We start from the raw sequence: 13,141 nt of genomic DNA on the forward strand, positions 1-13,141 counted from the left end.
TGGACTAGCGACGCTGACGATTGAAAAGAAAAACAGAAGAGGCGGTCATAAGACTATCCTCAATTGGGTATATTTACAGTTGATTGAGTACATGGTCGTGGCGTTGATTTTATGCCGAAGGCGTTTTTTTAAGGGAAGTTCTCTCTGGCTCTTTCATCGTCTCTCCAAATCCAAACGCAATCTGCAACATGGCCCTCCCTTGTAAGTTTGTCAACCGTCGCTGTAGCTAACCACCTGTCCTCCATGTCCTTCCAGGCGTCTCAGTGATGCAGAGAAAGTTTTGTATGTTCGTCATTCTCGCTGCTTCCGCTGATACGTTCTGCAATTGCAAGTCGACCAGGTCGTGGCAAATGGAGTTGCTGCTTTATAAGGTCTCTTATCTTTGATTTTGGCCAGGTGCTTTTCTTCTTTGATTTTATGGAATCGCTCTCCTTATATTTACGCACTATTTGTATTTCTATATTCTGCATTGATTTTATTGTAAATCCATCCTCATCTACGTTATACTGGTTGGTTCATTATGCTGTTGCAGGTGATTACATTGCTCGTAATTTCTAGAGCCTCAGCAGCAAATGCTATAGCATATGTTGGAAAGAAGGGGATTCTCACCCTTGCTGGGTTGCAAATCTAGAACCCATTTATCAAATTTTGTGATCAGGTAGTAGGTTCTTTGCTTGCGTCATTTTTGGGAACTCTTATGTTTATGTTTTTCATTATAAATATGTGGCCTCTGAATATACATGGTTCTATGCCAACGATCAATGCAAATTGCTCTACATGGTTCTCAAGTCCTTTTCCAATCTCCGCCTAACTGGCGTGTAGGCGCAGGGGCCGTGGACGAACATTAATAAGGCCATAAATGATGGCATTCCGCGCTGGAGTCTGCCCCCAATCCTCTGCATCCCTTTTCGAACAAACAGACGACGCAAAGCGCTCACCGCTGCATTGGAAGAAAACGACTTGACGGCCCTCCCCTGCATCTATTGTTTTAGCAATTTCAACTCATTCTCTTGTAAGTACTCTTCCAACTCTCCAGCTGAGTTATCTACTCAGATTAGAGGGAATCTCAGCACCAGTGCTATAAAATAGGCTACAAATTACATGTTATATTATCAAGCTAATGTTATTTGTAAATTAGTTTCTTTCCACATCCCTTCCATTACATGCATCCTAGTCTTTGTTGTTGTGCCTCATGGATCTGACTAGTACACAACCAAATATAACAAAATATACGTGGCTTACCATTAATTCTTCCCGCTTTCATTTATCTTGGATTTTTGTTTGATTTGGACAACAGAACAATGGTTACAGGATATATGTTACAGGATATATGTAAGCAACTAATCAGGATTCCAATCATAATACAACAAGGTTTTCTCCAACAAGTTGTGTTGCACTTGAATTGTTTCCCGAGCAAAGAATGGCGGTATTTTTTTTAGAGGTTTGAGAAACCTCAAATTCCCGCAGCGGTTAGCGATGTTGTGTTTTGTTGCTCCAAAAAGCTCACTTTCCTTCAACGATCTTTTGAGTCCAACATTTCAATGTGATGATCCATCTGGACTTCAGCTTACGCCGGCGAAAAATGGCCCCTTTTTTGAAAGCTTAACAGAAACAATGAAATATTACTAGATTGAGCAGAGCATTTTACCCCCTTCTAATCTGACAATGAATTATTTCACAAATTCGTTGGAAGTAATATTTCCATATGCTGTTGGCAAGTAATATTTCCCTATGTTGTTGTGAGTTCTCAGAGTTAATTTAGAAATTGTTGTTTACTATATATGAGTTGTAATTATGATATAGAAGTGTGAAAGTCAGTGATTTATGTCCTATATATGTAATTGTTGTCCTATATATGTAACTGTTCTGATTAGTAAAAAAAACAGTACATGGCCTGTTGTGTCTTGGCTAGAAGAGTAGGCGACCCCAGAGTGGACGTCTCGGCTCTTGTTGAGGCATAAGTTAATTGCTATTGTGTGCGGCTTGCAGGCTGTTGCACCTAGCCTAGGTTTATAGTGGCAGCCAGTTGGATTTGATCCTGGGCCTGTTCATGATAACTCTCACCAGTTACCGATTATCCTAGATTTAAAAAAAAAAAAAAACAATACAATGTTGCAAAATTTCTTTCTGAAAATCCAGCCACATATAAGGAACTTCTACCCTCAACTGAGGGGAGAGCTAATCGAGGAATTGAGAGGAACAACACCTTTTGTATGGTAACCCTAGTTACCAGAAACAGGAAGATGTCCCCCGTTTCTGGCAGAAACCTTCGAGAGAAACCGGACCATACTAGAAACGCCGTCTGCAACGGCCGTTTTCGTTTTCACTGGCAAGAAACGGTTTCTCGCGAAACGAAACAGTTTCTTCTGGCCGTTTCCGGATAGACTTGCAGTTTCTTCTGGCCGTTTCCGGATAGACGTGCAGTTAAATTTATTTTTTCAGACTCAGATTAAATTTAATTTTTTCAAACGTGGGTTAAATCAAGTTTAATTAGCAATTGATTACACATACAGAGAGTTTAATTGGCAGTTCACTGTTAGTCTGCTGCGCTGGACTGTTAGTTTCTGAGCTGGACTGTTAGTTTCTGGAAATTAAACATAAGAACTCCAGAGTCCAGAGTATTTGTGAGCGAGCAGTTGAAGAAAGAACTAGCTGAGAACTAGCAGTTGAAGAAAGAACTAGCAGTGTAACTTGGAATTCTTCGCAATATAGTCCAAGAATCATTCTTTTTTCCCGTGACCAATAAGATGCAGTCTGTGTTCCATCTATGCAGACAGAAATTTAACTAATTGTGCCAAAATTCACGGTGTACTTTCATATGCATTCCAAAGGCTTGGTAGCAATCAGGGAAGATTTTTGATGCAGCAGTATATAAATGTTTTTCACTGCTGCCTATTCAAATGAAGGCGTGTTCTTGTTGATATGCCACTTCCCTTTGCTTTGCTATCACAATCCATTGATGTAAATAGACATGATTCATGAGGCAGTATTGTAATTCTGCTACTGCTTCCTTGATCTCTATGAAAATATCTGGTTCCTTTGTTTTTTCACCTAAATTGAATGGCAATCTATATGTGTGAAAACTCTATATATTGTTTTGCCTCTGACATTGGGGCTTCATGGCTTATACTGATATAACCAATACTTGCTGATCAGTGGAAATGGTTTTAATATGTTCCTAGATAAAAGTATATGGAAGCCTGAAACCTAGTTACCAGAAATGGGACAATGTCCCCCGTTTCTGGCAGAAACCTTCGAGAGAAACTGGACCATACTAGAAACGCCGTCTGCAACGGCCGTTTTCGTTTTCACTGGCAAGAAATGGTTTCTCGCGAAACGAAACAGTTTCTTCTGGCCATTTCCGGATAGACTTGCAGTTTCTTCTGGCCGTTTCCGGATATACGTGCAGTTAAATTTATTTTTTCAGACTCAGATTAAATTTAATTTTTTCAAACGTGGGTTAAATCAAGTTTAATTAGCAATTGATTACACATACAGAGAGTTTAATTGGCAGTTCACTGTTAGTCTGCTGCGCTGGACTGTTAGTTTCTGAGCTGGACTGTTAGTTTCTGGAAATTAAACATAAGAACTCCAGAGTCCAGAGTATTTGTGAGCGAGCAGTTGAAGAAAGAACTAGCTGAGAACTAGCAGTTGAAGAAAGAACTAGCAGTGTAACTTGGAATTCTTCGCAATATAGTCCAAGAATCATTCTTTTTTCCCGTGACCAATAAGATGCAGTCTGTGTTCCATCTATGCAGACAGAAATTTAACTAATTGTGCCAAAATTCACGGTGTACTTTCATATGCATTCCAAAGGCTTGGTAGCAATCAGGGAAGATTTTTGATGCAGCAGTATATAAATGTTTTTCACTGCTGCCTATTCAAATGAAGGCGTGTTCTTGTTGATATGCCACTTCCCTTTGCTTTGCTATCACAATCCATTGATGTAAATAGACATGATTCATGAGGCAGTATTGTAATTCTGCTACTGCTTCCTTGATCTCTATGAAAATATCTGGTTCCTTTGTTTTTTCACCTAAATTGAATGGCAATCTATATGTGTGAAAACTCTATATATTGTTTTGCCTCTGACATTGGGGCTTCATGGCTTATACTGATATAACCAGTACTTGCTGATCAGTGGAAATGGTTTTAATATGTTCCTAGATAAAAGTATATGGAAGCCTGAAACCTAGTTACCATAAATGGGACAATGTCCCCCGTTTCTGGCAGAAACCTTCGAGAGAAACTGGACCATACTAGAAACGCCGTCTGCAACGGCCGTTTTCGTTTTCACTGGCAAGAAATGGTTTCTCGCGAAACGAAACAGTTTCTTCTGGCCATTTCCGGATAGACTTGCAGTTTCTTCTGGCCGTTTCCGGATATACGTGCAGTTAAATTTATTTTTTCAGACTCAGATTAAATTTAATTTTTTCAAACGTGGGTTAAATCAAGTTTAATTAGCAATTGATTACACATACAGAGAGTTTAATTGGCAGTTCACTGTTAGTCTGCTGCGCTGGACTGTTAGTTTCTGAGCTGGACTGTTAGTTTCTGGAAATTAAACATAAGAACTCCAGAGTCCAGAGTATTTGTGAGCGAGCAGTTGAAGAAAGAACTAGCTGAGAACTAGCAGTTGAAGAAAGAACTAGCAGTGTAACTTGGAATTCTTCGCAATATAGTCCAAGAATCATTCTTTTTTCCCGTGACCAATAAGATGCAGTCTGTGTTCCATCTATCTATGCAGACAGAAATTTAACTAATTGTGCCAAAATTCACGGTGTACTTTCATATGCATTCCAAAGGCTTGGTAGCAATCAGGGAAGATTTTTGATGCAGCAGTATATAAATGTTTTTCACTGCTGCCTATTCAAATGAAGGCGTGTTCTTGTTGATATGCCACTTCCCTTTGCTTTGCTATGACAATCCATTGATGTAAATAGACATGATTCATGAGGCAGTATTGTAATTCTGCTACTGCTTCCTTGATCTCTATGAAAATATCTGGTTCCTTTGTTTTTTCACCTAAATTGAATGGCAATCTATATGTGTGAAAATTCTATATATTGTTTTGCCTCTGACATTGGGGCTTCATGGCTTATACTGATATAACCAGTACTTGCTGGTCAGTGGAAATGGTTTTAATATGTTCCTGGATAAAAGTATATGGAAGCCTGAAACAGGTGATGCGAGACTCTGCACATTTCATCATGCATATGACATATTTTCCCTTTCAAATCATTCATCAGATTTTTGGAATGTATCAATTCAGCCTCAGTTTCAACCTTTTTGTAGTTGGCATTTTGCAATTTACAATTTCATGAGCAAAAAACATTGCAGGTTTATGATTAATGCTTTGTTTATATTGTTCACCTTTAATATGGTGTTTTTCTCTCTCCTCGTTTCTTATATGCGAAACCTCCAAACTTCGTTTCTCGTACCGTTCTCGTTTCCCGTTCCGTTTCCCGTTTCTCGTTTCTGGTAACATAGGCCTGAAACAGGTGATGCGAGACTCTGCACATTTCATCATGCATATGACATATTTTCCCTTTCAAATCATTCATCAGATTTTTGGAATGTATCAATTCAGCCTCAGTTTCAACCTTTTTGTAGTTGGCATTTTGCAATTTACAATTTCATGAGCAAAAAACATTGCAGGTTTATGATTAATGCTTTGTTTATATTGTTCACCTTTAATATGGTGTTTTTCTCTCTCCTCGTTTCTTATATCCGAAACCTCCAAACTTCGTTTCTCGTACCGTTCTCGTTTCCCGTTCCGTTTCCCGTTTCTCGTTTCTGGTAACATAGATGGTAACCCGCTTTTGATAATATCAAGATTTCCTTCCCTGATCTAGCTTCTGGTTTTTGTTTGTGCTTTCTTATATTCTAAGTTAATTTACCTACAGGCTACAATGTATGGTTCATCTACTCGGTCGGTATAAACGCCCCTGCCCGTATCCTGTTCTTCCACGCTTATTCCTTGACCTGTTTTTGTTACCTGCAATGCGGGGCTTTTGTTTCCATAGAAGGATTCTATGTCACTGTTAATTTTTCAATTCTCTAAATATCTATGTTATACTAGTGTGCATAGACTTGAATTGTGTTATCATTTGTCAAACTCTCAAACTCTCTAGAAGCTCTCTGCTTTACATCTATATTATTATTCCGATGTGCCTAGAATTGAATTCTGTTATCAGAGGATTTATCGAAAGTCTGATAAGGCTAGTAACTAAGAGCAAATAACACTTTTGTGGTATTGAATGGTGGCTGCAACGCTGACCCGTGCTCTGAGCTCTCCAGAGCGTGTTTAAGACATGCTCTCTGAGTACCAGAATGAAATACTTTCTCTGCTTTCCGGGTAATTGCCCTTTTACTTCCCTTGTGGATTATGTTATCAAAATGTCTATGAGATATTTACAATTGTTAAGTGTCTGCATTTTCCTGCATTAATTTAACTTTGTACACTGTAGCCCGTGTATTAAGAGTTGGAGCCCCAAAAAGGTTGCTCAGGGGTGGAAGGTGTATTGGGTATTTTTTTTTATGTTGCACAAGTTTTTGGTACATGGGTATTTTTGATACGCGGGAGCTGGAATGAGTATCTGGTACGGTTAGAAGTATTGCTCAAATTTATAGGAAAAGCCAAATTGGGAGCGGCACCAGTATAATATATTAAAAATAAGAATACAATAATTAATTTATTTTTATCTAAAATTTGCCAATCAAATTCCATCTTGCCAAAAAATGTATAACAAAAAGAATCAAAATATTAATTCATCAACAATTTCTCAATCAAATTCTTTCCAAGTAAAGAAATAAGCAGAACTTCCAAACCAGAAAAAAGGTTGTTATTACTTGATTATTAGGTGATTTCTTGCAACACTATATGTTAAGTCACTGGTTCAATTCTTCACCCTTGATGTAACCTCATCAATATTATATATATTACATCTATTTATAATAGAGATAAGAAAACATAAAATATATATTAATAGTAATTAAAAAAATTAAAACAATAGAGTTTAAATCCAACATTATTTTAAAAAGAGTTTGTATAATAAAATTATAAATTTCCAAGTTAATATATATTTTATACTTAAATAACTTAAATAAATATGATTTTTTTTTTTTAATAATATTTATGTTTCATAATTTCAAAAAAAAAAATTTCTTTAGTATTCCATCTTTTGTCCATTCAGGTCCGCCGATAATGATGGTTTTGCCCGTGGCCAACAATCTTCCTAAATTCTCTTATATCCATCCGCCATCCGCTTATATGAGGAGAATGAATAGCTTTCCAATGACAAAGATCATGATTGGCCAGGTGCCTCATCTTCATTTGGATAGAAGGGCTTTCTATAAACAAGTTGTTTCTCTTAGTTCCACACCCATATCCAAATCTAATCCCAACGGCATACTCTTCCCTTCGCACAGTTCCATCAGTTTAACCAGCACCTAAACTTGAAATGTCAAATACACCTAAGTTTGCACTTATTCATTGTAGTGAAGCTCCCAAAACATGTTGCAGTGAAGCTCCTGAAAAGCTACAAAGTACCCGTTGAAGCTCCCAACAATTTTGGAGTGTTTCTGATCAGCTCCCAAGCTCTCAGGGGGAGCTTCCGGTACGTGCTCTGCAATTCCTAGAAGCGGTACCTGTGTAACTACGGGTATTTCTGTATTTCGTGGGTTTGCAAGTTCTTTGTTTTGTCCAGATTGATGGGATGGACAACTCTGTACGGAATTTTCCAAGGGAGAAGCATGATATTGGGTCAGAAAATTGCATTTTTAAGATTTTCCTAGTAGGAGATGCACTAATGATTCCAAAATTTCTATTTAGATGAGTTTTGTGGATTAATCTGAACTTCATCCAACCTTATCCAAATATTCCTTTTAACAGTTTATCGTTAAATTAAGTGTCAGATTTTTCTTCCCTGGATGACCATAAGTTCTTGATCAACCGTTATAACTCACAGAGTTCATCTCTAAATTGGCAATATTTGCAAGATGTGGGTGGTAACATGGTTATCCACCACAATATATGTGGAGTAGATAACCATGGTTATCTACCACCCATTTAAAGGGCTTTATCGCAACAATATTCGAGAAGTAATTAGGTTAATTTGTTTATATGTAGGTACTTTTCTTTTTACCATTTAATTTAATAATTACCATGTTAATGCTAGGGATATCACTTGGAACGAGAGTGATATCTATGTTACACAAAAATAAGTATCAGATCTGTGAGACAAGTTACTTTTCTTTTTACCATTTAATTTAATAATTACTATGGTCAATGCCAGGGATATCACTTGGAACGAGAGTGATATCTATGTTACATAGAAATAAGAATGAGATGTAGTCTTTAGGTCAATGAGGCAAATGATTTCTAAGGTAAAATGAAGACAAAAAAATATGACTCTTTAGGCTAATAGCATTATGTAGACATTTTGGGCAATATTTGGTCTGTTTTTATTCTGACACTCGACACAGCACTATGTAGACATATTTTGGGAAATGGATGCTCTGGTTTTGCCTCAAAACACATGATTTTTTGCAGCACTCAAAGGCACACTATGTAGACATATTTTGAGAATTTCAGAGACGAATGTATCTCTCAGCTTTTGGTGGTAAATTTGGAATTTAGCTGGAAAATAATAAATGCAGCCATCAATTAAATATTTATTTTACTTTCATATTAGATAATTATGGATGTATGGATTTGCAGCAGGAACTTAATGAATTGCAACCATCAGTTAAATATGCATTTTACTTTTATATTAGATAATTATGGATATATCGATTTGTAGTAGGAACTTACGTAGACTTTGAGGAATGTCATAATGGAGGCTATGTAGACATTTAAATGTGCATTTTGAAAACCTATTAGGAGTGATTGTTCTAAGGGCTGTTGCAAAATTAAAAGAATAACATCTTTTTTATATTGGTTATTTACAATAGGCTTACCATGACTATCTTTCAGTTTTTTCCTCCTTAATTTCAAATTGTGGACAAACATTTCCATACACGTAACATCTACTCTCTACCCAAGATAATAGAAAAAGTAAAAAGAACAATGTTTACTTATCACGTCGTTTAGTGTTGTAAATTTCAAAATGTTGAAAATGTATTGGAAAACTAAATTTATTTGTTAAGTTTCTTGATTTTTCAAGTTATTTGAGAAAGGACTAGTACATATGCTAGTGGGGCCAGGTATGTCTTCCCTTCCCTCTCCATAAGGGATCTTATGAAAGGTTAAATGATGGCATTTTTGTTTAGTGTAGTAGATACTTAGGGAAGGGAAGAAGATTTTCCAGCCTCTTCTAAAGATGGGTTATTAGGAGATGTGTTAAGGTCCCTAGAGGTATAGTCAAACTTTTTCCAACTTTGTCCATTGTTTAAAAGACATACAACATTATTATAGTCTTTGAACAGTAGATTTCAATATCAATATAGTTGTACTTGTCACTAAATGAATTTGTAGTTATTTGTTGCTCATGTCAATATGACATATGTTATAGGAAGCCATTGTTCTTCCACCATGGGTTTTTCCATTTCTTAAAATACATACAATATTATTACATTCCTTGAACAGTAGATTTCAATATCAATTAATTGTACTTGTCACAAAATGTATTTGTAGTTATTTGTTGCTCATGTCAATATGACATATGCTATAGGAGGCCATTGTTCTTCCACCATGGGTTGTTTTTGCAGTAGGACCGAGGCTAGATGTGTGGGATTATGTTTGTGTCATTGTTGATGAACTTGTTATTGAACAATTTTCTATAGCTAAATATTTGGAATTCTAGGAACACATTATGGATGAAGGTACTACTTTAAATGAAAATTATGTAAAGGTGGATGTTGTAAATCATTTATTGCATCTCATAACTAGATTATTTCTATGGATTTTAAAATTATTTCTTGAAGATTGAAGATATACTCTGCTCTCTATTTATGTATCTTTTTTTTTTTTCTTAATTTCCTTGATTTCTTTTCTGCACTACTAAATATAAAAGAAGAAAATAATAAACCATGTCACTAGATACTTGCAACTGCACTAATTTCCACTTTAGGTGCATGTATATGAAGGTTATAAATCACAATTCCAACTATATGTCACTATCTTATATATTTTCTACATATTGTCATAAGTACACAAATACAAACTCACTCCTATTTTTGCTTGGATAATAAAATCACATGGTTTTGTATTTTGTAGTGTGAAAGATAACTACATATTGGAGCTAGAACTTGAGCACTTCAATGCATCCTTTCCTAACCGAACACGACCATCTTCCATTGGTAGTGGAGTTCAATGTCCCAATTGGCATTTTTCCTCAAGACTATTCCATGATAGAGAAAGCATACATCCTTGCTGGATTTCCTTTGAGCGCACAACTATAGAGGCCAGGTCATTTGCTTTCATGGTTTATACATTGTATCATTGTGGTTGATATTTTAATACTATTGTATTCTATACCAAATGCATCCAAAAAAAGGAGCCAAAAAGGTTGGTCTAACTGTTCTAGAGATATAGAATACGAATTAATTAAAAAGTAAAGAGGTTGCCTCATCTTTTGTTTAGACTTTTGTTTGTTATTTATAAAAAACTATATATTTAATTGCTCCAAACTCGGGCTAAATCAAATTAAACAGAAGAAAGGTAATTGCTAAGATGGTTCCCCTCCTACGTTACATTGCTGATTTTTTTTTTTTAAATTTTAATTTGTACTTGAATTTTTGCCGACAATGGGCAATTTAGCATCATAGTAAATATATGAATATCTTGTTAAATACGAGTTCTTCAAGGTGGGATAAAATTCAAAGAATCATCCCTGTAGCTTAAGCTTATAGAATAGTAACTTACGAGATGTGAAATTATGTTAGTATATTATTTGTTTTGATTTCGTTAGAAAATGAATTTCCCTTGGTTTTGGGCTCTTTTCAATATTTCATTTGTAGTATATTGAGAATTGGACGAGTATAATATGTACCATTTTAACTTTCAAAAGCGGATGCTTAATAAGAAAATATAGACTTTTCCCAAACTATGCTCAACCCAGGAGAGGTAAAGGAACATCTTAAAAAGTTTCCCAATAATACACCATATATAGAGTTTTAATACAAGCAATTTTCATGACTTGCTTCATGACAAATATGTTATTTTTCTATTCATGATATTACATAAAGAAAAGCAATGATATTTTAAGGGTTTTGGATTACTTACATGCACTTCCTTATATAAGTGTGAATACCTCTTTCCACATTTTTCTAGATGTCTACTTGATTGATACCTTGCTATCGCAGTGTGTACTTCAAGTTGAATGAATATATTCGAAAGAATATTCAAATCTTATAGGGGAGAAATATAAATGCCAATGCCTTTGTTTGGTTTTGTTCGACACTAATGTGTTTGGTATTTACTTGACTATGGTGTGGACAGATTACAGAAATTGGATTAGAAAAAGGACGGGGAGACAATGTGGAACATTTTGCATGGGATTCATTTGCTCTTGGAGACTCTCCAAGCCCCTAATCTATTGAATTTAGGAATATTTTCCTATTGTATTTAATGCATTGATTCTTTCACCTAATGGTACATAGATTTTTTGTAATTGCAATATACATTCCATGGGATCATTTCTCCATTATTTTGATAATTTAAAAGTGTCCTTGGATTTTTATTTTTATATTAAAAATAAAAATTAAATTGAATATAATTAGCATTATATCCATTTAAAAAGAAGTTGAAGCTTTGAGATAAAAATAATATGACACAATATTAATTGAAATCCTTTTTTGCGGTTTTATGCTAAAGACTATCATGATTATAAAAGAAAAGTTTACTTTCATGCTCTTATTTGAGCAGAAGTTGTGTATATGCTTGATAAAGTTCGTGCATTTGAGAATCAAATGTTGTTGACAACAAAAAACATCAAGCATTGGACATGAGACTTGACGTGTGAAAGGAATGCTTATCTTAGCCAAAAAGAGTTTTTCAACATCGACGTTGAAATATCCCATGTACAATCACACAATATATCCACGACACACAATAATGGGAATGTAAATCTACCACTCGATCTTCAAATAAATCTATAAGTTTTCCCCTTTCAAATTTCAAAGTGCTACAAGGAGTCCAAAACTAAAAGTCCCTTCTAACTAGCAATGAGGGTATATTTATACAAAATGAGATGACTCTTCATATTTTGTGACTCTTCACCTTCCACTCTTCATTTATCCTCGTGTTTAATTTCAATTTTACTTTATTTTCTAATTCTATTTTCTTTTACATAATTACATGAAATTCAAAATAATAAAATTAAACATCTTTTATGGCACTAATTCCAAAATAGTCAAGGAAAGGGTTTGAACTTGTAATTCCTATGTTAGGTAAGAATGCCATGCCTTGTAATCAACAACTAGAGACAGGACTTTCCCTAACACCAGTCTCTCATTGTTGATTTCACATTCAAAAGTACGGGGCAATATCCTCTTTATATTTGACTATACTAAGTGGAACAGAGCAAAGAACATCGCATGTACTGTTGTTGGTTCTACCAAGTGTTGTTCCAGTGTCACTTGAGTAAGATTCATGTCCCAATGAATGATGGCCAATTTGTGTGCTTCTATCATTTCTTCTATTTCCTTTTGTAACTTATGTTCTAGGCTTATTTCTCCGCGTGCTCCAATGGGAATTATCTTGTAGGATTTGATCAAAATTTCTAACATGCTATGAAGTTTCTAATAAATATTTAGAGTTTTGATTACATCATTTCCAAGATTCTCTTGGACTTAAATGTTAATCTAATTTCCATTGTATTCCTCTCTTTTCCTATCTCATATCTTCTTGGTAAGTTTTCTAGTGTAGTCGGATGTTTTGTGTTCCATCCATACATTATGTCTATAGCTATTGAGGCTTCTTTCAACAACATACCTTTTGTCTTGATTGCATTTTGAATGGCCATAAGTGTAGAAGATACCTTCTAAAGAGTGGAAAATTCCCTTCAACACTGATTCATGATATTTTCCAATGTTTTTTTTTCCTTCAACTTTGCTGCTATTAGAAAAATAGAAGAGAGAGAAGAGAGCGATTACACACAACACAAATCTCACTTGATACTTTTATTGATAATCACAT

The 13,141-nt window shown here is 35.2% G+C and overlaps 1 long non-coding RNA gene across 2 annotated transcripts; it reads left to right on the forward strand.

Moving 5' to 3' along the window:
- The first annotated feature begins 5 nt into the window (after nt 1-5).
- LOC149212036 (uncharacterized) lies at nt 6-11,605 on the forward strand. 2 transcript variants are annotated; one of them, XR_016250735.1, is made up of 3 exons: nt 6-371; nt 533-1,012; nt 11,444-11,605. It is a non-coding gene; the product is annotated as an uncharacterized LOC149212036 (long non-coding RNA). The 2 variants fall into 2 exon arrangements; XR_016250736.1 differs by lacking the exon at nt 11,444-11,605 and having other exon boundaries at nt 533-658; nt 823-1,314.
- The last annotated feature ends 1,536 nt before the right edge of the window (nt 11,606-13,141 follow it).

The sequence above is a fragment of the Pinus tabuliformis genome, chromosome 1_1 (genome assembly GCF_031772625.1).
Source record: "Pinus tabuliformis cultivar Carrire ecotype Pingquan chromosome 1_1, CPIR1, whole genome shotgun sequence".
Taxonomy (NCBI): Eukaryota; Viridiplantae; Streptophyta; class Pinopsida; order Pinales; family Pinaceae; genus Pinus; species Pinus tabuliformis.